The sequence below is a fragment of the Scylla paramamosain genome, chromosome 19, assembly GCF_035594125.1.
Source record: "Scylla paramamosain isolate STU-SP2022 chromosome 19, ASM3559412v1, whole genome shotgun sequence".
Taxonomy (NCBI): Eukaryota; Metazoa; Arthropoda; class Malacostraca; order Decapoda; family Portunidae; genus Scylla; species Scylla paramamosain.
Genome location: NC_087169.1, coordinates 13,548,642 through 13,553,641, shown reverse-complemented (window position 1 = coordinate 13,553,641; position 5,000 = coordinate 13,548,642). Strand labels below are relative to the sequence as shown.

Below are 5,000 nucleotides of genomic sequence, written 5' to 3'. Positions count from 1 at the left end.
CTGGAGTAGGCCAGGTCTCGAGGGGGTCGTTCCTCCACCTCCACCAGCCCCACCTGATCCACCATGAGCAGAACACCCCTCACCACCACCACCACCACACACTTGCGCACATCACCACCATGGCACTAGGCACTGGGGCCAAGACTTCTCTCCGGTTTTTTTTCCTCCTTCCTGCAGCACTTTACACTTAACGAGGAGAGGTTTCCTTGACACCTACGGGCACAGGGGCAGGGGAGAGGGCGCCAGGAGTGGTGGACGAGGGGAGGCTGGGAGGCGAGGGCTCACTCACACCCACGCTTGAATAATGCAGCCACTTCCACCTTCTAGCTTGAGGCAGTAACAACTCGACGCCTCATTCCAATACTGACTTCCTCCATCACATTTTACCTTCCCCTTCCTCCTCCTTCTCCTTCTACTTTTTCTTCTCCGATCTTGCAATTCACACTTGGGGTTCCTTCTTCAAACCTCCTTTCTGTCCTTGCTCTTTATTTCCCACACGGAGGTAACCAGCAGAGATCCTGGATATCGGAAAAACATGTAATTCTCTATTTCACACTATTTACTGCGCTGTAAAAGGAACATACTGCCACTGTGATGCAAGGCAGTCCAGTGTCGCGATATTGCACGATTCGCCGCTGTTCCCGCCCTGTTAGATTCAATATTGCACGCTATGGCACCACCTGGACGCCTGGGGGCTGATGTTGTGTGTGTTATGTGGGTCAGCACGGCACTGTTCTGTTACAATACTTCCACTGCCACTACCACCACTACTACTACGATACGCACACTAGTTCTAAGAGGGTAGTAGGTCAGGAGTCAATACTAAAGATTCATGAACGCGTCGTAAAGGGCACGCACACACACACACACACCTACCAACACGCACACACGCACACGCACACACACAAAGGAGAAAAAATGGTACAGGAAGCTAAAAGAAAAAAAAAGGAAAAAAAAAGAAATCTTGTGGAGACAGCACAGGGGGAGGAAATGAGAGGAGATGTAGGAAATCATGATGGAGGGATTGAGGTAGCGACCCTCACCCGACACAGAGATGGAAGGAGAAAGGAGACATATCACAGAGGGGAAGGAGGGGCGGAGATGACAAGGAGAAGGAAGGAAAAGAAGGAAGGAAGGGGAGAGAATGGATGAGGGAGAGAATATATTTGTAGCCTGGGAGGAAGGAATGAAGGAAAAGAAGAGAAATTAAATGTAACAGAATATGAAGAAATAATCGTAAAATAGCATGAACAATAAAATAAAAAATACTGATATACTTAACTAAAACATGCTAAAAATACCTCCACTAGTCACAAGTACATAAACGTTAAAAAACTTGAGGTAAATGAGCCTTAAAGAGAGCAAGTCAAGCATCATAAAAAGACTATCGTAGCAAGTTTGTGCGAGTCGTGCCAGGTGAGTGTCCCAGGTAGGAGGGTCATTCACCTTAATCACCCAACTTATGCACAAACTTTGCCAATAAGTCACCGGGTAACATAGTGTGGCAAAGGTGTAGTACTGATCCACTCCTCGTCCTCCTCCACCTCCTCCTCCACTTGGATTGAAGATAAGAGGTATACCTAAGCACACCTGAGCGCAACTGAGCACCTGAACCCTCCACTCTGCTGCTCCTCCTCCTCCACTGCACTGTATACCTGATGTGAGGTCACACCTGCGCACCTGATCCCTAACACACCTGCCCTCATCCTGCACTACCTTAAGTTTTGCGGCTCACCTCCACCTGCTCCCAGTCCACTGCTCCACCTGTGTCCCTCTAGCATGCTACCCTCTGCTATTAATACTACCAATGCCACAACTATAACACGTTGCGCTATTACTACTACCACTGCTACAACCATTACTATCACCACTGCCACTATCTCTTCCTCGATATTCCCTCGTCAACATCATAAACACCATTACCATCACTGCTACCATCCTTGCCTGTCTCCTCCATACATGGATCCTAATACCAATACACACTCTTTTTTTTTTCTCTCTCTCTCCCCGCAGCTTACGATCCTCCACGTACCACCACGCATCACCAAGCCGTGGCATCACCAGCAAAACGGTGAGCGGCTCGGATGCCTCACCACCACCACCACTACCACCACCACCGACTCTATTGCATTAATATGGATGTGTTTTTACCACTGCCTTCCTTCCTCCCAACAGGTTCCCTTTGCCCACATTGCTCCGGCACCCCGCCGCTTGGCCAAGGAGCACGTGGGGTTACGTTCTTGTAGGAAGATTACAATGCCTGACCTCAATTCCTTCATCATGTTACATTTAAGACTTATTTAATTCTTTGACTGCTAATGCCAAGAGGATACTTATCACTTCCTATTAGCAAGTGTGGTTACATTTACTTAAACTTAATCTTGTAGGATAATGATGCCCGACTTAAATTCCTTCATCGAGTCATAAGGAGGGATTGTTTAACCCCTTGACTGGTAATGACAACAGGACACTTATTACTTCCAATGAGCAATTTTGAAGTTACGTTAATTTGTTCTTAATCTCCTAGAAGGATAATAATACCTGACCTAAATTCGTTCATCAGATCAAATGGAGGAATTGCATGTCTTTGACTGCTGATGATAAAAAGACACATTTCTTCCCATGGGCAATGCTACACAATTTCACAGGGCACAAATATGATAACAGACACTGAACGGTTGAAACTAATAATGTCCCTTTGCTGACAGTGGTCTCTTTCCATGTCATACATTAGACCAGTTTGTTAAGCATAAGGAAAAGCCAGAGCACTCAAAGGGTTAAGACAAATAATGAAATATGCAGCTCCTTACTCAGTGTTAGATAAAATATTAAAAGATACAATTCAAACAATATTGCATACACAGAATTTACGACACGTTAAAATTTAGAAACTATCCATCCCTCCTTAATCAGTGTGTCTCCTTTCATTCCTCCTCTGCGTCCCTCAATGTTCCCGGCCAGTGTGAGTGACCTGACTTGTGACTCCAACAGGAAAAAGAAGTGGAGAAAGGTATATGAGTGTTCTGTATAGGTCTTCATAATGTGGTTACTCTTCTCTCTCTCTCTCTCTCTCTCTCTCTCTCTCTCTCTCTCTCTCTCTCTCTCTCTCTCTCTCTCTCTCTCTCTCTCTCTCTCTCTCTCTCTCTGCACGGAGGAAAAATACTCCATTACCTCCTCACGCTTGGAGTTAAGGGGACCACTGGGAAGAGGAGTGCATGGTAAAGCTGTGAGTTGATCTATAATGAACCTAATGGCCTGTCGCTATAAGGTAGTTAGTAGCCTGCCTTTTTCTACCTCCTTGAGTCTAATTAAGCTTTCATTATCTATCCTGGCTTTTCTTCACACTTGTTTTTTTATTATACTCGTCTTTTAACTTATGATTTTTTTCTTTATTTTTATTTTTATTTAATGTATGTGTGTGTGTGTGTGTGTGTGTGTGTGTGTGTGTGTGTGTGTGTGTGTGTGTGTGTGTGTGTGTGTGTGTGTGTGTGTGTTTACTTTATCATGACGTTATCTTCCTTTCTGTTTGCTTTTTTCCCTACTTGGCTCTCTCTCTCTCTCTCTCTCTCTCTCTCTCTCTCTCTCTCTCTCTCTCTCTCTCTCTCTCTCTCTCTCTCAAACACACATCCACAGACATATTTCAGCCATACACTTCGCTTAAGACTTGGAGGTTTTTTATATGGTAATGTGTGTGTGTGTGTGTGTGTGTGTGTGTGTGTGTGTGTGTGTGTGTGTGTGTGTGTGTGTGTGTGTGTGTGTGTGTGTGTGTGTGTGTGTGTGTGTAGGGAGTAACACTTGATTACGTCATTTTTTCCTCATTCTTTCATTCTCCTTTCCTCTTTTCTTTTTTTCTTCCCTTTCCTTCTTCAAGTACCTTTCCTTCCTTCCCTCCTTCCCTTCCTCCCTCCCTCCCTTTCTTCCTTCCTTCCTTCTTCCCTCCCTCCCTCCCTCCCTTCTCTTCAACGCCAGGCCTTCCTCTTTGCCTCCCTCCTTCACTTCCCTCCCCAAAGCAGACTGTCCTTTCCTCCTTTCCTACTTCCCTCCAGCTGTCAAGCCCCCCCCCCTCCCTCCTTTCCTCTTGACCTCCTATCCTCTCTCCTTCCTCCTTTCCTCCCTCCCTGCGAGCCTAATTGCGCCATTCCTTCGTAATTCTGCTGGACTTCATGCTCGAAGGAGACGGTAGAAGTGAAGCAGGAGGTGAAGGAAGAGGTGAAGGAAGGAAGAGGTAAAAAGAGGAACGAAGGAATGAATGAAGGAAGATGGGGATGAGGAAATGAAAAAAATGTAAAATAAATTAAGATAATTCAGAGGTGAGAGAAGGGAAGAAGGAATGAAGGATGGAAAGTAGGAAAGAAGGAAAAAAAAAGGCAAAGGCTGAAACGAAAGAACAAACGAACGAACGAACGAGAGGAAAGAAAGCAAGAAAGAAAGGAAGGAACAAAACAAGGAAAGATGGGAAAAAAAGAATATTTATGAGAAGGCAAGGAAGAGTGAAGATATAAGAAGGAAAGAAAATTGATAAATGAAAAATAAATGGAGGTAATTCAGGGGGAGAGGAAGATGAATTACGAGAGTAGGAGGAAGAGGAGAGAGAAAAAAAAAACATGAAAATGAAGGAACAGCATGGAAGTAGAAAGAAGACACAAACAAAACCAAGTAAAAAGGAAGGATGTTGTTACTCGAATGACTGAGATAACAAGAAAATGTAAAAATGAAAATTTGATACAAAAGCAAAAAAAAAAAAAAATGCAGGACTTCATATGCACCACCACTCCTCCTCCTCCTCCTCCTCCTCCTCCTCCTCCTCCTCTGGTTCTTGACCTTGGTCTTCTTTCCTGTGTCATGGGATTCGAAACTTAAAGAGAAAAGATGGTAAAAAAAATAGAAGAAAGATGAAATGAAGGAGGAGGAGGAGGAGGAGGAGGAGGACACAGAAAAAAGGAAGAGAGGTGGCTGGAAGAGGAGGAAGAGACCGTGAAAGGGAAATGAAAGAAGAGGAA

The 5,000-nt window shown here is 44.7% G+C and overlaps 1 long non-coding RNA gene across 1 annotated transcript in view; it reads right to left on the bottom strand.

The window, feature by feature from the left end:
* Positions 1-5,000, bottom strand: part of LOC135109672 (uncharacterized) — a 69,204-nt gene that overhangs the window by 61,046 nt on the left and 3,158 nt on the right. The window contains exon 2 of the long non-coding RNA XR_010272840.1: positions 1-567. This exon is cut by the window's left edge and continues 123 nt beyond it. This is a non-coding gene — a long non-coding RNA (uncharacterized LOC135109672). The remainder of the gene's footprint in view (positions 568-5,000) is intronic.